The sequence below is a fragment of the Mustela putorius genome, unplaced genomic scaffold (assembly GCF_011764305.1).
Source record: "Mustela putorius furo isolate JIRA1106 unplaced genomic scaffold, ASM1176430v1.1 tig00000275_pilon_pilon_pilon, whole genome shotgun sequence".
In the NCBI taxonomy this organism is placed as follows: domain Eukaryota; kingdom Metazoa; phylum Chordata; class Mammalia; order Carnivora; family Mustelidae; genus Mustela; species Mustela putorius.
This window is the reverse complement of record NW_025421341.1, coordinates 32126711-32150330: the sequence shown is the minus strand read 5'-3', so window position 1 is coordinate 32150330 and position 23620 is coordinate 32126711. Positions and strand designations below refer to the sequence as shown.

At 40.3% G+C, this 23620-nt stretch overlaps 1 protein-coding gene across 17 annotated transcripts in view; it reads left to right on the top strand.

Annotated features, from left to right (window-relative positions):
• TRIP12 (thyroid hormone receptor interactor 12) overlaps positions 1-23620 on the top strand; it is a 145951-nt gene that overhangs the window by 931 nt on the left and 121400 nt on the right. For 12 of the 17 annotated variants that reach the window (XM_045078843.1, XM_045078845.1, XM_045078842.1 and 9 more), the window contains exon 1: positions 10-361. The exons of 2 other annotated variants lie outside the window; for them this stretch is intronic. The gene's annotated coding sequence lies outside the window, so the exon portion shown is untranslated. Of the gene's footprint in view, positions 1-8; positions 362-514; positions 677-887; positions 969-23620 lie in introns of those variants that run through there. 3 more of the 17 variants (XM_045078833.1, XM_004773422.3, XM_004773421.3) reach the window with 3 other exon arrangements.

Below are 23620 nucleotides of genomic sequence, written 5' to 3'. Positions count from 1 at the left end.
CATTCCCCTTCCTGGTCCCTCGAAGGGAACGGGAGGAGATCTCAAGCCGCTGGGAGAGTCGCTCCGGGCGGTGGGGGAGGGAGGGGCGATGTGATGGGCCGCGAGTAAGCAGCGGGGCCTTTCCCGCGGACGAGCTCGTCAGTCTAAGCCGGCGGGCAAAATAGTTCCCGGAGGGTGTTGGAACGGGCGGGGAGGGAGGCGGCGCGGGCGGAGGCGCACGCCGGCCGCGGTGCTGCGGCTCAGCTGATAATTGAAGGGACCCGAGGAGCCGCCGCCGCCGCCGCCGGGGGGGGTGGGGGGAGCGAGTGGAAGTTACTGCCGCGCCACCGAGTCCGGACCGGAGACTTTGGGGCCCAACTAGGTAATTGGGGCTCAGTTCCGAGCGGCCGGGCCAGGCTTGGGGGAGGGCGTTGTGCTGAGGGGTTGGGGGGGGGTGGCAAGGGGGGTGGGGAGGAGCTGGAACAGAAAGTCCTAGGAAGCCCGGTTGTGTCATCGCCGCGATTCGGCCCCCGCTCGGCCTGCTCCCGGCGGCAGCGGCGGGGCCGCGGAAGGACCGGGCCGGGGGTTGACGGGCGAAGCGCTCGAGGGAGACCGGGGCCGGGCGGGAGCGGGGGGGGGGTTCGCTGGGTCCCCCCTCTGGCCCCCCGCGATGAGGAGGGCCCTTCACGGAACCGGGGTAAGGCGTGCGGGTCTTGGGGAGCCCTGTGGGGGCCGGGGGGGCCGGAAGTGGGCTTTGGAGCTTGGAGGGCGTCTAGGAAGCGAGAAAGTGGGGGGCCGGAAGTGCAGGTGGGGGGTGTGAAGACGGCAAGGGTTCCCCGGAAATGGGACGGGGGGCCCGGAAACCGGGAGAGGGGAGGCTCCAGGGCCGGGGACGGCCCGGAAATGGAAACTAGGGAGCAGCTCGAGTGACAACAGTTGTGGGAAGCGAGGGTCAGAGGAGGGAGAGGCCGGAGTGACTTTAGACCGCAGTAAGGGGTTTCCTGCCAAGGGGGGAGGGTTGTGGGCGGGCGCGGCCGGAGACAGGGGTCTGCGCTGGGCAGTTTCTTTAGCCGTGGGAAGTTGAGATTGAGTGAGGATGACGACGAGACGGGCGTGCTGGGGGGCTGGAAAAGAGGCCGAGAAACTTGACTGAGGAGCAGAGCATGCTTCTGAATAGATCAGAGTGGAAATCGGGGGTGGGGGTCCAGGACTTGGGAGGGAGGTGGACCAGTTGTCACTCCAATCGTATTAGCATTCAAAGCGAGTCAGGCGATTAATTTATTTATATGTGGATTACATAAAACCTATTATATCGTTTGTCCATTCAGTTCACCCTCTCTTCATCCTCCTCCATGGTGAGTGGGTTTCTAGTTCAGAAACAAGTTAAGGGGAGTTCAAATAACGAAGGCTGGAAAAATCCCAAATCCTGTCCTTCGTGGCGCTTCCTTCCTTAGAGTAACAGGAATCCTTAATTTGCTACAGGGAAAAGAATTAATAAAGATTTAAAAACACATGCAAATCGGGAGGAAATAACTTAACACATTTGAACTGCTGGGGGGACCTTGTGTGGTAAGAAGGAACGGAAGGGGTTGCTCCTGAACCCTTAAGACACGTTCGTCTTTGATAACGCCGTTGTACTTTGGGGACGTTTAGCTTAAGCTTCGTGTCTGGCGGTGGGTAGAGTTTAATTCTTTCGTTAGTTAATTGAAGGAGGGACTGTCAGTGAGTAAACGTTCGTGTGTGAGGGGTTCAGGGGTATGTTTCTTAGTGCAGTGAATGTGTTCTGAGTGGACGTCTAACTGCTCCCCTGCTGTCTTCCTTTCCTAGTCGGCCTTTCCCGGATCTTGCCTGGGCTGCCAGATCACCCGATCCCCGGGCTTTACTCCGTTTTGTAGGCCCTTTAGTGCAGTATTCAACTTTTATTCCTCTCCAGTCTCTCTGTAGATATTTCTGGCATTTCATTTTTTAAAGACCCAGAAAGTTGAGGCTGAGGATCTCCTCTCTAAAAGCAAAACAAAACAAAAAATACAGGGTAGAAAGTTGAAAGAGCTATTGAGTGGGGCAAAAAACCGACGCTTGGAACAAAGGTCCTAGTTGTTGGGGAAAAAGGCAAGAGGCCTATATGTGAGGCCTGTGTGTGGTGTGTTTGTGTGTCGCATTTACTCGGGGGTGGAGGAGGTTGGGGGGGCGGTTAAGGTTGAGGAATGGCATCATCAGGTTAGAGAGTCAGTTGCATGCAGATAGTTTTATTAAGGTTTATTTTCATTATGCAAAGAGATCAATATTAAGTGTGAATTTTGAAGTAAATTTTGAAGTAAATTTCTTTTGAAACAGCCCTGCTCCATTTTCAGGCCCAGAAACATTAATGAATTAGTGTGGCTTTTAAACATCATTGTGAGATTGTTTGGGGAGTTTTTATTTGATTTATTTTACACTTAAGAGAGCATATTAATATGGTTGGAGTTTGTGGGTTTTGTCTACATCTGCTTTTCTGTGAATGTGCCAGTATCCATAAGGATTTAAGAATTGCCATATAATTAATGTAGAATACAAATAACGTTATCATCATTTCTATTGGATTCCCAGTTTTTAGAGAGTTGAGGGGTTTGTAAGTCTGCTAGCTCACGGTTATTGTTTAGTTTGTGTCAGTGAACAGGCTTTTGTTTCAGTTTTTCATTTCCTTTCTAAAAGTTTTAGAATTTGGCAGTTAGAGTTCCAGAAGCTGCTAAGCTAAAATAATTTTTTTTTAAAATTAAGGGGATGCTAAACCAGTATAAAATCAGTGTTTTCACTGAGCAAAGTAAATTTGAATATTTACCTTTCCATTCTAACTTTTAAGATTACTGTATTTATGTTATCTAGATAAGATTTTATGATTCTATTTAAGCCCCTCATTCCAGCCAAGAGACAAACAATGGCTTGGGAATTCACACACTGCCAGTTAGTAGCTGTGTGACCTTGAGCTATTCACTTAACCTATCTGGTCTCCAGTATTTTTTTTTTTTTTTAAAGTATTTGTTTTTTGATTTTCATTAGAGAGCTCCAGCATGAACAGGGGGGAGGATCAGAAGAAGTAGATTGCCCTGCAGAGCAGGGAGCCCTTATGCAGGGTTCTGTCCTAGGACCTCAGGATCAAGACCTGAAACTTAACCGAAGGCCAACTGAGCCACCCAGGTGCCCCTGGTCTCCAGTTATTTTATTTGTGAAATAGGGATGGGTAACCACTGTTTTACCTCACTGGGTGATTTTTGAGACCCAGTGGATATAATGGTTGTGAAAAACTACGAGCTGCTAAATAAGTATAATACATTATTAGTTTTAGAAAATTATGTTAGCTGTTTTGAGGTCACTGAAAACACAGAGCTTCTCAGCAGTGGTAGTGATGGGGGGGTGACCTTGATGTGAGGTAGGTTGCAGATATGAAGTTACAGCAACTTATATTTTGAAACTATTAAATCGGTAGTGGAACTTGGGCCAAATTTCTTGTTTATTATTATTTTTTGCATCAGCATGGTAGATATTTTTTCACTATACCTCCTACTAATAAATACGTTAATCATATTTAGAGATTTTCTTTACATTTTATTGTTGATGACATGTACCTGTTCTGGTCTGTGGCTCTTAAGAAATTGACTTTCCACGATTAAGAGAAAATATTGCCAAATCTTGATCTGATTTCTTTACAGGATTTAGGGGAATTTAAAAAAAAATATTTTTTTCTCTTTTAAGTGGGTGGGTAAGGATCTTTCTGAGCAAATAGGATACCACCAGTTGCCCCTTTATTTTTCCATTTGCTGAGGTACTTCAGCAGACTCAAGTTGAAAAAGCAACCTGTTTGTTGCTTTTTTTCTTCACTCACATTCTTTCTACTGCCAGTAACATGCACTTTTCCTTTATTTAAACCATTTCGGTTCACTTCAACTGGCCCCTTCATATCACTTCCTCAAAAATTTATACCCCATGAACTTTACTTTTTATTTCTTGGTTATCTAAATAAGCTCCATTTTGGGATTAGAGTGCTAAATTTGTTGACATATGTTGCTTTTGTTTCCTCGACTGGATTATAGGCTTCTTGAAGTCAAGGATTATTTTGTATCATTACTGTGTTTTGCATGAAGGTGCACACGTATGCCTAATTGAAAATAATACCCATTTTTCCTTCCCACTCCAAACCAGTAATGTTAGCCTAGTCTTGCTGACTATGCAACCAGTCTTCCCACTAGCCTCAACAGATTTCCTTAGGATGCTATTTGGTTTTGTGATCACAGCCTCTTGTATTTCTGACTGCTGTGACATCGAGTGCCTGGAAAGGGTAGAAGAGTAGAAGTTGATATTATACAATAAATAGAATCGATAGATTGTTATATAATCCTGCTTGTAGTTCCTAACATGTAATGTTAGCCTTACATTTGTCTGTTTTCTTGTAGTGCCTTTGTATAGTTCATACTGATTTCTTGAAGTCCTAAACCTCTAGCAGTTCTCTGTAATTGCTACCTGGTCTGCTGCATGACTCAAACACACAGTAGGTGCTCATTGTTACAGTAAATAGATAAATATACTGATGCTGAACCAGTCTCTTGATTTTAAAGTAAAATTTAACTTGGCCAGTGTCCTGGATTTTTTAACAATACAGTTCTTTAAATCTAATACCCTAATTTACTGATTTTAGGTAATGGGCAAGAAAAGTTGTTTCCTAGGCTGAGATAAGTCTCTTAAGAGTACTCTGAGGCCTTTCAGATTTTGGTTGTGATTGTTACAGTTTCATTAAACTGGGTAGGCCAGAAGAAAAAGGAACTTGTCCATTATTCAGACCTACCTGTTTCATCTTGAGCACGCAGAAGCTTTTGGTAAACTTCTGCAGCTCTACTTGGAGTGGGAGAAAAAAAATCTGCTTGCCACTCTTCTCTGTCCTTTCATTAGAGAACAGCATTCATTGTTCATGCAAACACCTGATTTGAAGGTTGAAGACTTGGGTAGTTGTCTTGACTGCCTTTTCTGTCTTTGTGACCTTGGGCGAATAGTTGAACCTTTGTGAGTTTTAAGTGCCTAATCCGAAGTGTGGTTTTTGCCATCTAACCTAGGTTTGTCATTTGTATGCTAGACACTGTATTTAGGAGATTAGGCTAGGTAGATTGGAACACAGGGCCCTTCCCCACTGGTTCATTGCAGCATTGACCGTTGCCTCATTTGTTAAAATCCTTCTACTAGAATATACTTCTGTTATATGTAGACGTGAAAGGCTTTGAGGATAGATAGTGTTCCTTAATTGATGTTCCTTAATTGAAGTCTGTCTTCCCCTTTTTTTAAGTCCCTCTAGCAGTGTCTGGCCTGCATTAAGGAATCTGAATGTTTATTAAAGGAACAAGTTTTGTGAGAATAAAATACTGCTGTAAGTGAAAATAATTTGTAACAGTTTAACATCTTACTTATTTATTTATTTTTTTTAAAGAATTTATTTATTTGACAGAGAGAGATCACAAGTAGGCAGAGAGGCAAGCAGAGAGAGAGAGGAGGAAGCAGGCTCCCCGCTGAGCAGAGAGCCCGATGCGGGACTCAATCCCAGGACTCTGGGATCATGACCTGAGCCGAAGGCAGTGGCTTAACCCACTGAGCCACCCAGGCGCCCAACATCTTACTTATTTTGACAAACTTTTTGAATCATAGTTGATGCTAAAAATTTTGGGTTTTCTTTTTAACCTATTGGATATATTTTAGGACTACGAGTTACTTTGTCATGTATAAAAAAATGAGGACAAGCCTTTTCATAGTCTTTACTCATCCTTTATTTACGTATAATAGTTGATCATTTAAATTCTACACTGAGGCCCTAAATATATTTTGATACGATGGGATGCACATATTTGTTAAGTATGCAGTTGAGTTTTATACAGCATTTTTGTTTAGTTTCTTTGTTTCTTTTTTAGAAAGGATATATTTATTTCTGTAAATAAAATGTTATTACTCATATGTGGATTTTGAAGATTATTTATTAGCTGAAGCGTCTATCAGCAAGTCTTCAAGACTTAAAGTTACAGAATTTCAATGTGTATTTTAATCAACTTGTTGGCTGTCATAACCAATGAGTTCTACCCTGACTTCAAAACTCCTACTCGGGTTGCCTGGGTGGCTCAGTGGGTTAAAGCCTCTGCCTTCGGCTCAGGTCATGATCCCAGGGTCCTGGGATCGAGCCCCGCATTGGGCTCTCTGCTCTGGGGAGAGCCTGCTTCCTCCTCTCTCTCTGCCTGCCTCTCTGCCTACTTCAGATCTCTCTCTGTCAAATAAATAAAATCTTTAAAAAAAAAAAAAAAAAAAAACTCCTACTCATTCCACCCGTGGGCAGCATTCTTGAATAAATAGATGTACCTTGTGCTGAATCTTCTTGAGGTCAAATTAACTCAGTTTGAAGTCCTTATAGTGGTAAACATCTGTGATGCCCTGGAAACCCAAAATGAGTTTTTACAGATAACTGCCAGTCTGAAATTCACTCAATGTTGAGTTGTAATTTAAGCTGCTTTGTGTCCTTAGAGAGCAGGTTCATGGAGATCATATGGAGGGCCTCTCTCCCCCCACCCCCACCCCCTTTTTTTTAGTCTTTCTGAAAACCTAGTGCTTGTAGTTGCCTTGTAAATAGTAAATACATGAACGTGCTGTAATGTCTGTTGTGTCCCAGTATGTTGTAATCTTGTCTGTTTTTGCACCCTTGGCTGCGTGCATTCCCATTGAGCTGCTTGGTCCTCTCTGAACACACTCCAGGAACTTCAGCTTCCTTGCTTGGACTTTGATGAGTTGGCCTGGATCGACAGCCTTCTGCATATTGCGTCTCTTGTAGCTACAGATACACACTTCACTTTTTTCCAGAACCTCCTGTAAGAGTTTTACTCCTCACTTCTTCCATGACATCTTAGTAGTTTTAGTTAACTGCTTTCACCATCTGTCTTACATAATTAGTCACTTACTTCTTCTTAACTAGATCTTTGGCTTCTTGGCGATAAAGCTCTCATTTCTTCCATCGCCATGGTGGCTGGCACAAGCTCCTGACCGGCATTGTACATGGCGGTGACAGTTTATTTTGGTGACACATTGAGGAACTATATTGTGAAATAATAGTAGCACCATTTGCCATAGTTTCTGTCAGCTTGCTTATTTTCATTTCTTAGGGTTTGGTAGCTGAATATAGGATGCTAGAATATAAATTTTTCAGAATTAGGCTCATGAACATCCCCTTTGAGGGATTGTTAAGGCGCTACACTATTTTACTAACTTTTTACCTTAGGTTTAGCATTTGGGAATTATGTTTACTACCAGGTAAAAACATATTTATCAGTACATATTTATCTAGTAGTTACTGTGTGCTAGGTCTCTGCTGGAAGGAATACAGAAGGTTCTTGTCCTGAGTTCCATGGTTTCATTTAGTTGAAAATCACTTACCTTGTTGAACTTACTTGATAACTACATATGGTATAGTGTTTAGCATAGAGAAGTATCCTGTAGCTATGGTAAAGCAGGTTTTCTACATATAGAAAAGAAGATAGAAGAATCTCAATTAAGAAACTGATAAATTAGGGCACAAAATTTGGCTTTACTGAATAAACTGTTGGAAGTGCCTTCATTGTACAAGTATTTCCTCAGCAACTAATGCATGTGCATTTCTGGTTTCATACCCTCTTGAAAAATGCTGAGGAGAAATAGATTCATAAAATGAGATTTCTTGAGTTGAAGAGATGTGGTACTTTACTGTAGATGAGTTCAAACTATAACTGTATAACACAACATTGAACACTGCATATTGTTAAGTATAAAGTTGAGTTTTACAGTGGGTCCTCAGAAGCTTAGAGAGAGGTTCCTAGGTTGAAGTTGACTAGGTTGAGGAAGACTTCATGGAGAGACTTTAAGTCTCTGGACTTGAACTGGCCTCATTTGTTTGGGTAGAGAGAAGGATGGGGAGCTTAAAAAGGTGTAATTGAGGTGAGGGTCTAATGGTCCCATAAACTGACCCTTTGGAGTATAGGGTCCACATCTGTGAAATAGGAAATCAGTCTGAGATGATTGAGGTTTTCAAATGGGAGAAATTAAGAAATTACTTTTAACAAATAGACATGCTGAGTTAGTGTTGATCCATGAATAAGTCGTGACAGCATGAAAAAAGTGGACAGAAGTAATTTGATTTGTAAATGATCTACAAAGAAAAAGTGCTTTCAGATCTTATATAGATATTATCTTTTATGAAATGGCTTCCGTTTCTAGGACTGTATAAGGGGTTACTGTGGTAAGTTTTGGGGTGAAAGAAGCAATAGAGGTAAAATATCTTGTTAAGTTTCCGTACTTAGTAGTTGGAATACTTCTGTTAAATAAGCAGGAGCTGTCTAAATGACTCCCATTGCTCCTCTGTTCAGTCATAGTGTTCTTCCCCTTTAGTGGAAGCTGGCAGTCATTTTGTCTTAACACACTCATCTGTTGTTTATTCAGGTGTTTTTGTTTTTGTTTTTTTAAATTCAGAGTACTGTTGGAAAATTAGTATATAATTTTTTGTGAGTTCCTCAGTAATATCAGCCCTCTTTATAAGGGAAACTTCTGCTAAGCACATAGTACAGTAAAATAACAAAACGTTTTAAGAATAGTAAATTGTGGCTTAAGTATTACATAATTTTTAAAAAAAGATTTTATTTATTATTTGTGAGAAACCATGAGTGAGAGCACCAGTGGGGTGGGGGTCAGAGAGGCTCCCCGAGGGGTTCAGTCCCAGGACCCTGGGATTGTGACCTGAGCAAAAGGCGGACACTTAACCCCACTGAGCCACCCAGGCACCCCTGCCTACTTAAAAAAAAATTGAGTTATTAATTTTGAGAGAGCTCATGAGTGCAGAATCTCCGGAAGATTCTGGATCCCCAAGAGTGGGGAGTGCCACTCCCCACAAGTGGGGCTTGGTTCCACAACCCCAAGATCATGATCAGAGCTGAAGTCGGTTGCTTAACCAACTGAGCCATCCAGGCGTTCCAATATTTATATATACTTTTAAAAAGTGCAGGTTAATATTCCCTGTTTTTTGTTATTGTTGGTTGGTTGTTTCCCGAGCGGGGGCGGGGGCAGGGGCAGGCAGAGGGAGAGGGGGAATGAGAATTTCAAGCAGAACATGGAGCCTGATATGTGGGGATCATGACCTGACCCAAAATCAAGAGTTGGACACTTAACCAACTGAGTCACCCAGGTGCCCCAATATTGCCCATTTAATCAAGTTAAATATCTTAGTAAAATATTTGCCTAGCACTCTGGCTGATGTCACGGTAGATTGTTTGTTATCCCTGTTACTTTTATAAAAGTACACAAAACAGGATTTCAAAATTAGGAAATGAGGTTAGCTGGTGGCTGAAGGGTAACTAAAGATGCAGAGAATAATGCTTTATTTAGGTGTCTGGTAGCAGTAATATTTAGTTTTCTTACAGCAGCTTTTCTAGAGTATTCTTGTAGACTTTGCTGATTGCAATTTGAATTCATTTTATCCTTAAGTAGAAACAGAGATGTTAGCAGTTAGTGCAAGATTGATGGTTTAGAGGAAGGCTTAACAGGTGACTTAACACCTGTTAAAGCTGTATAGCACAAAATTTGTGAGGGTTCGTGGACTTTGGAATAAAAACGTTTGTGAAGGCTGTGTATTTTACTACTACAAGAGATGAGTGTCCTTTATTTTATTTTATTTTTTTAAAGATTTTATTTATTTGACAGAGAGAGAGGGAGAGAAGCAGGCTCCCTGCTAAGTGGAGAGCCTGATGTGGGACTCCATTCCAGGACCCTGTGGTCATGACCTGAGTTGAAGGCAAATGCTTAACCAACTGAGCTACCCAGGCACCCTGACAAGACTGTCTTTTATTCAAGGCATTGGTACAGCTTCCTAATTTTTCCTTTATTAAACCATGTTTCCTTGTCTTGTGTCCACCTAGGGAGAGCGGCCTAGTCTCAGTAGGGAATTAGATTTAAAGACTACCCTGCTCCGTCCCAGACCCACAAGCATTTCTGCCTTTCTCCCAGCAGATGGCAACAATTAGGCTGATTTTTGAGATTTCAGTACTTCTTAGCTTTGTGATCAGACTAGTTTCCTAATTATTTCTCAACTGTTAATTTATACATCTTGACCTCTAAATACTTTTCTTAGGAAACTAGACTGTTAATTGCAGAGTTCATTCTTTTTTTATTTTACTCTTCACCCTCTCTTTTGAAAAGTTTGCCCTTCCAGTTGCTGCTGTGAGGTAAGACTTGGGGAATTTCAGCCTTTGGTGTGGCACTGTAAGATAATCTGCTTCTGCCTCTTTGAACCATCTAGTATTACTTTTCAGCTGCCTGTATATTAGGCCAGGCCATTTATTCTCCAGGTACCTTCTCATTATACTAACTATTCTGAAGGGAGTTACCGAAGAGATAGTTAACTATCATTTGGGATCATCGTTGTGGCACTAGTTTTAAGTGATATGCAATTTATAAGTTCTCGAATTAGCTAAGGAATCAGAAAACTTAATGTTTGCTGGAGTAGCAGCATTTTCTTTTCTGTCGGCTGGACCTTCAGCTTACACATTTACTTCCATTCAGCCTGTGTTAGTTCGTTCTTGTTACTAAAAAAGAAAAATAAAATTCATAATGCACAATTAACTTTTCAGAGTTTACTATATTTAGAGTTACTTAGAACTATTTATAAGATGCCTGCTGAGTTTATTAAAATTTTTAATATGACAGTAAAGGATTTGGGAAGTTTTCATATTAAGAGTTTTAAAGTTAGGAATGGCTTAATCTGTGGTTCTCTTAAGGAACATATAGTCAGAGACTTAGTAAAACAATGGTTCTAAAAAACCATTCTGGAATTATGTCTGTTTTATGGTCTGGTATTAGAGTCACAGTCCACTGGAAGGAATTAGGCTGGTTTCAGCAGCTGCTGCATTTTTGTTTTAGAGGTGTTGCTTGAACTGCATTAGCAATACTCAGACCTAGAAAAATGCTCCTGTAAGATGTCTGTGCGCTCAGTTTAAGTATTCTGAAGTGAGCAGTGGATGTAGAATTTGTATATAAATAATAAGCAAATGTTATGTATTATTATAGATCTTTTTGAATACTTAAAAAGTCCTAAATCAAGATTTGGGATAAGGAAGATTTGTAAGATGTCCTTGGCCTTGAGTTTATAGTCTCATTAGGGAAGGAGATAAAGTTGGAAACAAAAGTAACCATAAAAACGCTTAAACTGAGTTTAAGACATTATTCAGATGTCTTATCAGGTGACTAGGAACAGAGTTGTTAGGAACAGAGAATTACTCAGTTATTTCTCAATATAGTTGTCTTCATCCATGTATACTTGATCACATTTAATTCCATATGAATCCTTGTTATCTTTCTGATGTGGCTGTCACTGTGAATATGTGATTTAATCTAACAGTGCTGTAGACCAGGCTAGTGGTGTGGGAGATGAATGGGTTAAGAATAATAAGAAAAGGTTCTTTGAATAATGGCAACAGCAGCCAACCTCTATTGAATCCTTCCCTTGGCTCACTGGTACATAGGTTAGTCTCCACGGGAGGAGAGGTGAGAAATGGAGAGGTAGGTGGGCTGGGGATGGATAGGTAAGTTGGTAAATAGAAGAGAGTGGGCATTCTAGACAGGAAGGTGTAATGAGGGTAGATGAGAGTCTGCTTCAGAAGAGGGTAGAATTTTTCAGTGTTCAAGGAGAGTTAATTGTACTGAGTAAATAAATTCTAGATGCTGTGTTTATTTTCTGTATTTACTTGAGTTTTTTGCCCAAAACTTCCCATAGGGAGAACATACCATATTCTTGCTTTGCTTTGAGTATCTCTGGGTTGTTCATAACCCCAAAGGATATGGGCTTGAAGCCACAAACTCTGATTTAAACAAGATCTTCCCTATGTGATCTTGGGTAAGTCGTTTAAACCTCTGAGGCTTAGTTTTCTTTCATATAAAATGGGTTGTCATGCGGATCTTGTGTAAATAGTATATACTTGAATGGTAGCTGCTGTTTTTATTTATAAATTTATTTATAAATTTAAAAATGTCTGTTTGGATGGTTTAGAGGAAGGCTTATACACGGTCTTCCAGAACTGGGCTCAGTAAACTTTTATAAGGTGCCAAATAGCAAATATTTTTGGCTTTGTGGGTCCTGTAGTCTCTGTTGTAATTACTCAGCTGTTGTGCAGCAAAAGCAGCCATAGCCTTTGTTTTAATAAAACTTTATTTACAAAAAGGAGTGGGGGTCCAGATTTGGCCTGTGTGCCGTAGTTTGCCAACCCCTGCCCCAGAGTATTACTTGCTGCCTTTACTTGGTTCGCAGGATTTAGAAATGACATCCTTTTGTCTTAAAAGATAGCATCATAATGTGTAAGTGATACAGGAATTTGGTATAAGTGACTAAGAGCAGACTGGGATATAACTTAAACCCTGGTTCTGATACAATTAAATTTGTGACCTTGGGTCAGTCACTTTATTTTGGCTTCGTTTTTGCATCTGTATAAAGGGAATGATAGTAATACCTATTTTAGGTTTGTTGTGAGGATTAAAACGGTCACCATGTAAAACTTTGAAACAATGGCTGTTAAAGGGTAAGTGCTCCATGGGTAATTTCGGTTAATAACCATTCTTTTTGAGAGAAGGCATTTCCTTTGTTGATAGTCTATCTAAAAAGACAGGTTTGAGAAGGTGGATTCTGTGAGGGGTAGACTTTAAGGAGAAGGGTTGAAGGAGGTCATTTGACAGTACGGGTGGACTCATCAGCAGGATGAATTTGGGTTCCGGTTTCCTGGTTGTTGATCTTGGGCAAGTTACTAAGGCGTAAAGTATAGAAAAATTGTACTTTATGGGGCGCCTGGGTAGCTCAGTGGGTTAAAGCCTCTGCCTTCAGCTCAGGTCATGATCCCAGGGTCCTGGGATCCAGCCCCGCATCGGGCTCTCTGCTCCGCAGGGAGCCTGCTTTCTCCTCTCTCTCTGCCTGCTTGTGATCTCTGTCAAATAAATTAATAAAATCTTTTTAAAAAAATTGTACTTTATAAGATTCTTTTGAGTTTTTCGTGAGAGAGAAGTGCTAAACACCGTGACTTGTTGTTCCCGGTAAGGTGATCAAATGGTAGTTGATATATTACAAGTTTTTGATTAGGGTGTTGACTTCTAGAAGGAGTTTAATAGTAGCTTTTACTCTGTATAAAAGAACCATATAATAGTTATTTTTAAATGACTTATTTTCACAGTTGCTATAAATGTATGAAATTATAGTCAACAGTGTGTGAGTTTATTGTTTTTCTGATGTCATAATTTAGGTGTTAGTAAATTTAATGGACAATTAAAATGACACTTTAAAGATTGAAAGTAAAAATATTCCCTGACCTAGACTCACATTAAGTGTTTTGAAAAGTTTTTTTTGAGAAAGTATCTATATTTGATCCAGGTTCAAATGTTCTGTCATTGCTAATGATAGCCTTTTTGGCTACTACTACTAGTTTCAATAAAATGTATGATATGGTTCAAGTGATAAAACTTCAGACTTATAAAAATATAGTTATAGTAGTATAAAGAATATCCCATATTCCCTTTAACTAGTTCTAAGGTCAAGTTTTTTGTTTTTTGTTTTTTTTTTTAAATAATCATTAGAGGATAAATCTTTTCTCTTCTAGAAGTTTTCTTAGGGGCACTTTTGTGGCTCCAGAGGTTAACTGTCTGCCTTTGGCTCAGGTCATGATCCCAGAGTCCTGAGATGGAGGTGTTGGGCTCCCTGCTAAGTGGTGAGCCTGCTTCTCCCTCCCTCTCTGCCTGCGGCTCCCCCTGCTTGTGCTCTTTCTCTCCCTCCCTCTCTCTCAAATAAAATCTAAAAAAAAAAAAAAAAAAATTATTACTCAATAAAAAGCTTAAAAACACTTTTTTTTTTTTTTTAAAGAAGGAATACATGTAAAATCTTCTGAAAAAAGGTCAGTGCAGTGAAAACATTTTTTTTCATGTGGGTCTTTACCAGTCATTATACATGTTGACTTTTCAGAGGATTGTGAATGTGTTTTGTGCCTGACTCTAGGCCATCATTAGTGAACATTATTGGCAGTTGGACACTCTGAAATGGCCTGCTTTTTAAAAGACTTAATTTGCTTTGTATAGTGAGTGAGCCTTGCCCTTTTCCTTACTGGTTGGTGGTCCTGTATGTTTAGCACTCTGTGTGTCCCACCTTGCTTCCCCGAGCTTTTAAGGTGTTGAATTGCAAAACTACTTGCTAGAAGGCTTGTACCCCATGGCTTTAAGAAAGTGATAATTCTGGTAGCTTAAAGATACTTTAAAAAGTATATTCTCAGCACTTTCTGCTTAGGTTGAGGGGATCAATAAGGTCTTTAAAAAAAGATCCTTTAAACCTCCTGTATCTGAAAATAGTAAAATAAGTGAGAGCCTTATTCTGCAACAAGTGAGGGCCTGTTGTGTGCCTGGCAGACATGTACAAAACCTTTGGCCCTTAACTTTCAACATGCAATCTCTTTTCTCTCCTAAATGCTCTCTGCCTTTGCCTGCCATTCCTTAGTGATGACTACTATCTGTACTTTTGCCTACTTGAAGAGTCTTAGGTAAGTGGACTTAAACATTTTAAAAAAAGCCAAAAAAGTGTTAAAGTATAGTTTTGGATTCATAAAAAAAAAAAGGTGCAGAGATGGTTACCCTATACTCCTCACCCAGCTTCCGTTTTGTTAGATTTTTTTTTTTTTAAGGATTTTATTTATTTATTTGACAGAGATCACAAGTAGGCAGAGAGGAAGGCAGAGAGAGAGAGAGAAAGGAGGAATCAGGCTCCATGCCTAGCAGAGAGCCCGATGCTGGGATCAGGACCTGAGCCGGAGGCAGAGGCTTTAATCCACGGAGCCACCCAGGTGCCCCCGTTTTGTTAAGATCTTAACATTAGTAAATTTTTGACTCAGCTAATGAACTAGGATTGATACATTATTACTCCCTATACATTATTTGGATTTCCTTAGTTTTCTTCACCTTTTGGCTTTTGTTCCAGGATCTCATCCAGGATGCCACATTACATTTAGTGAGCAACTTTTAATTTTTGAGGCATTTATTTCTGATTATGAAGTACAGACTGAGTGATAGTTAAAACTTGAATAAAGAAAACAGAGAAAGTTAAGAACTGATCCATAATTTCTTTACCTGACAAATCTCTTTACCTGACAGTATAGACATTTTTGTTCTTTCTTCTAGCTTTTGTTTTAATAAAAATGGGTCCATACCATGTTTTTTTTTTTTAAATAAATATTTTATTTATTTTTATGACAGAGATCACAAGTAGGCAGAGAGGCAAGCAGAGAGAAAGGAGAAAGCAGGCTCCCCGCAGCCTGATGTGGGACTGGATCCCAGGACCCTGGGATCATGACCTGAGCTGAAGGCCGAGGGTTTAACCCACTGAGCTACCCAGGCACCCCCATACTATGTTTTTCCCAGTACTATTGTATGATGAACATTTTCCTATTTTGTTATTCTTTATTGTTTGCTTTATATTTATCATAATTTATTCAGCCTTTCTAATTCTTGTCAGATTTAAAAAGACCTGTTGTTAATAATGCTTCAAGGAACAGCTTTGTGTCTAAAGCCAAATTTTAATTTATTATGTTATTTTTTATTTTTTTAGAGAGTGCACATGTGGGCTAGCGGGGTGCGAGGGACAGAGAGAATCCTAGGCAGGCCCCATGTTCAGCGAGGAGCCATCTCAGGGCTTAGACTCATGACCCTGAGATCACAGCCCAAGATGAAATCAAGAGTTGGACGCCTAATTGGCTGAGCCACCAGGTGCCCCTAAAGCCAAGTTTTTAAATGAGGGGTCTCTGTCTCTTTTGTATGAACTTGGAAAGCGTTCTTGCGTGTGTAAGAGAGAGGTGTGTGTACTCCTAGCATTTGGTGGAAGAATTAGAATGCTCCATAGGACTCCTCTCTGTTCTGGCTCTTGCCCACCTCTCTGAGGTTCTCTCTTATTTTATCTTTTAGTAGCTCCCCCTGTTGCCGAAAATGCTCTTCTAGATCTTACATATCTGTCTCTTCATCGGTGAGGTCTTGGCTCAAAAAATGCCTTTCCTGGCTACCTTATCCATAATAATTCCTTTTTCTGGTAGGAACATTTTGCTTGCGAATAATAGAAAACTTGACTAACTGGACCTAAAACAGATCAGGGTTTCCTTTTCCTCATACAACGTGGTTCAGGTACACAGTGGTTCCAGCAAGGATTGCACTCTGTTTCTGCTCTGCTGCTCTCAGCAAGTGGTTCTTCAAGATGACCAGCTAGTTCTGTCATGGCTTGAAGTCATTGAGTCCATCACATTTGAGGTAGGAAGGCGGGGAAGATGGGGCCTTTTTTTTTTTTTTTTTTTTTTAAATAAGCTCTGTGCCCAGGGTGGCATTTGAATTCCTAACCCCCAGATCAAGAGTTGCGTGCTCTACCAACTAAGCCCGCAGGGCACCCCACAAGCCTTTTTTTTTTTTTTTTTTATAATTCAGAAAGCGAAAATATTCCTGAAGGATGCTCAGCATACCTCTTATTTGCTAGAGCTAAGGCCTACCTGTCGTGAAAATAAGAGTAATGGTGGTGGGGTATGAACATAGGTTTAAACTTCTGGCTTTTAAATTCTTTTGATGTTCAGTCCATGATTAGAAATGCCCTACTTTGCTTCACCAGTGTATGTGTAGAAATGTGTATGTAACAGAAGTTAAATGTCAGACACTATTTAAGCATTAGGCATGCTGTTTTCTATTTCATCTAAAATTTCTGGTTATGACCTTTTAAGTCTGAGAATTTTTAACCTTTTCTGTGGTGTGGACCCTTTCACAGTCTTAAGCTGTGGACCCCTCAGAATAATTCTAAATTATTAAAATAATTGTATAAGACAAAACCCCAGAATATCAAATGAACTACTAAATTAGTATGTTGTAATTTAGTAATACATTTATTAGCACTTTCAATAACATGCTCTAGCCGCTGTTCAAAGCAGTGATGGGTGTAAATGATATTTTGAGGTATCCGCAACAATTGTAATGTGATAGGATAATATCTGTGATTTCTCTTGGTGCAAAGCCAAAGGTACTGCCAATAATGCTGTGGTTTGTTGCCTATTCAGGATAGAAGGAAATGTTAAATTTCAATTAGAGGTTAGTGAAATTATTTTTTTCAATCTAAGTTCATGAACTCCTGATTATGAACCCCTGGTCTAAAATTGATTTCAAGCCTCTACTCTTACAGTTTGAGGATAAATACTGGCTTTGGCCCAATCATGACTCATTCCTTAGGGCCAGGGAGTAGCACCTTCCTCAGGGGTGAAGGGATTTGGACCTCCTATGTGGCAGGATTCTTTTAGCATGGAAGAGTGTGGGATAGATGGAAATTAGGTAGGGAATGTTATATTCTACGTTCTCCTGTCTGTAGTATACCCCCTACCCCCTGCCTCTGCTCAATTCTCTCTACCGACTGCTTAATTGTCCTCCCAATACTATCCAGTATTACTGTTGTCTACCCCCACCAGTGGCAGGTAAATACCACTGGGGAGAGGCTGCCCCTTTGTTAAGTAATTGAGTAGCTGCCATATCCCAACTAGTAAGTCTTGGCCTTGGTGTTCCCTCATCCCCCCCCCCAAATAAAAAACACAGCGTGACCACTGTAAAGGTTTAAATGTCAGGAAACGTAGGTAAAGGCACTGCTCTGAAGAGCAGTGGAGGAGAGGAGACCATTCTCCCATCAGAGCGCTGTAAAATGACTTGTGTTCTTGTGGTTCCCTGCCCTTGAGTTTTACATGTGTGGGTATATCTCATGCAGTTAATAAACCAGGAGCAGAGATTTGTTTTTTTAAAATTTATGTATGAGGAATAAAAAAATTCGTAAAGAATTCTAGTCTAAGAACATTAAACCTCCCTGGAGTTAATAGTACAGTCCTACCCCATGCCCCATCCCCACCTTCATTTTTTAATTTTTTTAAATTTTTCGCTTCAGGGCAACCTGCATTCCTTTAAGTGGACATTCTTTCTTTTCCTTTTTAAAGTGGGTTGCACCAAACCTGATTAATGAAAATTCTTGAACTGCCTGCTATAGTTCTGGATTTTTTGTTTAAAAAGTTGAGTGGGTAACTACAGTTGATTTTAAAGTTTCCTTAAAGCAGTATTTCTGACTTAAAAGACACATCAGTGCTTTTTGCGCAGTTGGGCTGCAAACATCTGTTGATTGAATACATTTTAGGAGTCTGCATAGCTAGAATATCTGCCACTTAGTCTTTAGGTTTTCCTCAAGTTTTGATAGAAAGTAAACAAGTACTTCATTTGGATCACTGGACTTTCTGAGTCCTAGAAGAACTTCTTTTGGAACAGCTAAGTGATACTATCCGTGTTGGATATAATTATTCTTGTTTTGTTTGCTTTAGAAAAAATAAATATTTAAATTGATCCAATATCAGGTATTAGGAAATATAGTCATTAGTTCCTTTGTAAATACTTCTGGTTTTCATTTTATTTTTGTATTTAATGACAATGTTGGGAAACAAGAAGTTAACTGACTTTCTAACCAGTGTAAGGACTATGAAGTAGAAAAGGCCATCATTACTTTATTAGAATAGAGAATAGGAAGACGTATAAGTAGTGAAGAAATTGGATTATCAGTCATGTTTAGTAAATGCATTAAAAAATGTATTCCATTCTATGTAGGAGTCTTTTCATTCTTAACATTTGGTTTATAGTACCTTTCAGTACCTGTTGGGGAGAGTCTGGTGTGTTACATTTTACTTGGTGACATAGTTGAAGATCTAAAAGCAACAGCTTTAGAATTTTCCTTTTTATGCGGTACTTGAGAAGGCAGGAAACACTTTCAAAGCAAAACAGTTTTTTCAGGTAGCTCTGTCTAGATACATAATTCCTATGCCTTACAATTCACCCGTTTAAAATCTACAGTGTTTTTAATATATTCACAGAGTTGTGCAACCATTGCCACGGTCTAATTTCAGAACATTTCATTGCTCCAAAATAAACCCTGTACTCATTGGATTTTGTAAACTTTTAAGTTAAGTTTTAAAATTGACAGTTCAGGGGCACCTGGGTGGCTCAGTGGGTTAAGCCTCTGCCTCAGCTCAGGTCATGATCTCAGGGTCCTGGGATCGAGCCCTGCATCGGGCTCGCTGCTCAGGAGGGAGCCTGCTTCCTCCTCTCTCTCTGCCTTCTCTCTGTCTAGTTGTGATTTCTCTGTCAAATAAATAAAGTCTTTAAAAAAAATAAAATTGACAATTCAGATGTGATGTGCACTCTTCGTGTTAAAATCCTACCCATTTAAAAAAACAACTAGCGTTGCCCATTTTGTAGTGTGGGACTACAGATGGAAACTAGTTCGTACTTGGATTTATCCTCCAAGGAGGTTCATCCCATTTGATAGTTTTTCTCCTTAAAATTACTATTACTATTTTTTAAGATTTTGTTATTTTATTTGACAGATCACAAGTGGGCAGAGAGGCAGGCAGAGAGAGAAAGGGGGAAGCAGGCTCCCTGCCAAGCAGCTAGCCTCATCTGGGCCTCGATGAGGGACTCGATCCCAGGACCCTGTCTGGGATCATGACCTGAGCTGAAGACAGAGACTTTAAACCACTGAGCCACCCAGACCGCCCCTCTAGTTGAAAAATTATTAGCATTTAAATTTAAACAGCCTGTTAACTAGAAACTACGCTTATTTATTGGCGGTATCACTGTCACTTGGACAAAGCTGGATAGGAAACTTCTTGGAAGATGCCAAATTTAGTTCAGAGCCAAACTCACCAAGAGTGCTGGTTCTGCCTGGTAAGGAGTAATTTGCCAGTTCTTTTCGATATTTCAAGGTAGAAGTCCAACAGGTAAAAACTGAATTTTTGATTGGCTTCTACAAACTTGCATTCATTTTCTTATCATTTAGAAGTTTTTACAGTTGGGGCGCCTGGGTGGCTCAGTGGGTTAAAGCCTCTGCCTTCAGCTCAGGTCTTGATCTCAGTCTTGAATCTGGCTCTCTCTCGCTCAGTGGGGAGCCTGCTTCCTCCTCCTCTCTCTCTCTCTCTCTCTCTCCCTCTCTCTTTCTCTCTCTGCCTGCCTCTCTGCCTACTTGTGATCTCTGTCTGTCAACTAAGTAAGTAATAGTAATAAAAATCTTTTAAAAAATTAAAAGTTTATACAGAATGTTTTGGTTTGAAAGACATAATAGCACTGTCTACATTGTCTTTGATAAGCAGTTTGGTTGGCAGAGTTAGGTGTGAATTACATCTTTGGAGTTTGTTTTGTCATTTCATTTGTTGAGGAGCTTTCAGACTTTCCTTAGATTTCCTGTCCACCCATTTCCTGTTCATTTATTCATTCATGAGTCCCCAGGCCTGCTGTCTTTCTGGTCTCAAATGCCCTCTTTTGCCTTCCTGCCGACCACCCTCTTCTGGGCAGATCTTTTCATCGATAAGTGTTTTCATATTTCCACACCTGAGTGGTTTATTGCCTCCCCTAAGGAAGGCTTGGATTGTTCTGTAATAAGTGCCTTCCAGTAGTAGTCTCTCGGTTTTTACTCTAGTTATTTGTCCACAGTTTGGTCTTTCTCCCAGAGTTCTTTAGTGTTGCATGCATCCTACCCAAGATTTTTTTTTTAAGATTTTATTTATTTACTTGATGGACAGAAATCACAAGTAGGCAGAGAGGCAGGCAGAGAGAGAGGAGGAAGCAGGCTCCCTGCTGAGCAGAGAGCCCGATGTGGGGCTCCATCCCAGGACCCTGGGATCACAACCTGAGCCGAAGGCAGAGGCTTTAACCCACTGAGCCACCCAGGCACCCCCCTACCCGAGATTCTAATGTTGTCATTATCTGCTCATCTCACTCACTTTAAAAGAGGGTGTAAAAGAGGACCTGGGCTAGCTGATACCTCAGCACAAAACAGAATCTTCCCTAACCCTTCGGTCACTTCTTACTTTGCAGAACAAATGCAACTGTCCTGTTTAATGTTTTGGCGTTGCTTCTTCTTTTTACTTCTCCTCTAGTTTGTTTTGGCTATCTTTTTAAATTATTTTTGGGCGAGAAATGACTACACAGAAATTGGTGGCTTTGCTTTCGTTCAGTTCTTTCTCTTTTACTGCTACTACAAGTTGATACTTGCATTAGATGTATTTCATCTTAATATTTTTCTCCTTTAAATTTTAATAAATGACGGGAAAAGAAGGCTCTAAATTTTATGATTTCTTGATACTGATTTTAGTGTATTCGGCAGTGCTGTTTGGTACGGTTTTTAGAGTGGCATCTTACTTTAGTGGTACTGTATGTGTTACCACTTAATGTTGAATTTTTTTCACTTAGGGTTATATGTAGTATTTTACAAATAGAAAATTACCAGCTGGGTTTGATGCATATGAATTTATACTTTACAAAAAAAGATTTATGTATTTATCTTAGTGTTTGAGAGAGAGAGTGCACATGTGTGCGGGTTGGGGTGGGATAGAGGGAAAGAACCCCAAGCAGACTCCCTGCTGAATGTGGAGCCCAGTGTGGGGCTTGATCCCTTTTCCCTGAGCCAGAATCAGCAGTCAGCTGCTCAACTGATTGAGCCACACAGGTGCCCCTGAATTTATACTTTTAAACGGCTTCATATAGGAAAATTAGTCTGAGAGGAGATTGGAGTTCTAATCTGATTGCAGTTTAAGGTACTTGAGCATAAATGAATTTCTTTCGAATCTCTTCTGTTAAATATGAGTAATATTTGTTCTTGCTACAACTCTGGGATTGTTATGATTAAAGAGACATAAGCAAGGTGTTCATATAGAACAAGAGTATACAAAAAGTTTACATAGTTTTGTCTTTGTTATTGGAGAAAACAGTGAATTTCCATGAATGAGTCGGACTTAAAAGAACATCTGAATTTGGAGGCATTAAAAGTAAACTAGGACATAAAGATTTTATTTATTTGTCAGAGAGAGAGAGAGAGCGTGCGCGCGCGCGCTCACACACAAGGAAGGAAATTGGTAGGCAGAGCAGGCAGAGGGAGAAGCAGGCTCCCTATTGAGCAAGGAGCCTGATGCAGGACTCAATCCAGGACCCTGTGATAATGACCTGACCTGAAGGCAGATGCTTAACTGAGCCACCCACGTATCTCCTCCTCCCCTTTTAAAGATTTTATTTAAAAAGCAAACTAGGACTTAAAAAAAAAATTAAGCCTGGGGCGCCTGGGTGGCTCAGTGGTTTAAGCCTCTGCCTTTGGCTCGATCTTGGGGTCCCAAGATCGAGCCCCACATTGGGCTCTCTGCTCGGCAGGGAGCCTGCTTCCCCCTCTGCCTGCCTCTGCCTACTTGTGATCTCTCTGTCTCTGTCAAGTAAATAAATAAAATCTTTAAAAAAATTAAGCTTTAAATTTTAAACACTTAGAGTTATTACTTGAGATCAACTACCCATGTTTGTCTAATGAAATCTTTCAAGGATGGAATCAGGAAGCTGAGCCTCAGGAGCAATTAACTGAAATGAACATTTCAGATATTCTTGCCTATTGTCTCTATTGTGTCTGCTGCTTCTCTCTCTCTCTCTCAAGACTGCTTCCCAATACAGCTGTCCTAAACATAATGCCAGACTTCTGCACTTAACAGTTTAGGTACCCAATCTAGGTACCTTGGGGAAGGACTCTTGAGTGGTCCAGCATAGGTCATTTACAAGTCCTGAACCCTAGTGAACTTGTGGTGGGTTTTGTAGGATACAGGGGATTGTTATGTAGTATGTTACAGCTTCTATAAGCACCTGTGAGACTACATTAAATAGAAATAGGTGAGACATGGTTGTCTATTACGTATACCCCCTTGTAGTATTTAGTGATATATCTGAATTTGCAAAATGCTGTGGAGCTCTTCAGAGTTGTAATATGCAGAAACACTGAGAGAGTTAAGGTAATATATATATATTTTTAATACTTGAATACACATGAACTTTAGTGGGGGCAAGTTCAAGGTAATGAATCAGAAAAATCAATCTAAACCTTGCCAATGGATAATGAACTTCGAGTTAATTGCCATTTGACTGGTAAAAAGTATTTAGATACTGCTGTGGAAGTGTGCTTACTTTCCCACTGTGGGATATTCTAGTCCTCTTTTTTTTTTTTTTTTTAAAGATTTTATTTATTTATTTGACAGACAGAGATCACAAGTAGGGAGAGAAGCAGGCAGAGAGAGAGGAGGAAGCAGGCTCCCCGCTGAGCAGAGAGCCTGATGCAGGGCTGGATCCCAGGACCCTGAGATTATGACCTGAGCCTAAGACAGAGGCTTAACCCACTGAGCCACCCAGGCGCCCCTCTAGTCCTATTTTTGCTATTGATTTCTGTTCAGTTGTATTCGTTATGGTCAAAGAATATGCTCTGTGTGATTTCATTTCTCTTGAATTTGTTGGTTTATTTTATTTATGAGGCCCAGTGTATGGATAGTTTCTGTCAATATTCTGTGTGTGTTTGAAAAGAATGTGTATTTGCAATGTTATATTTGTCCCTGTTACGTCTGTTGATAATATTATTTTTCACATCTGTATCCAGACTATTTTATTTTTTGGGTGTCTTGTTAACATCAGTAGTTGAGAGAGGAGTTTTAAAGTTCTAGATTTGTATATTTTTCAGTTTTCCTTACAAGGTTATAAAAGCTGTCTT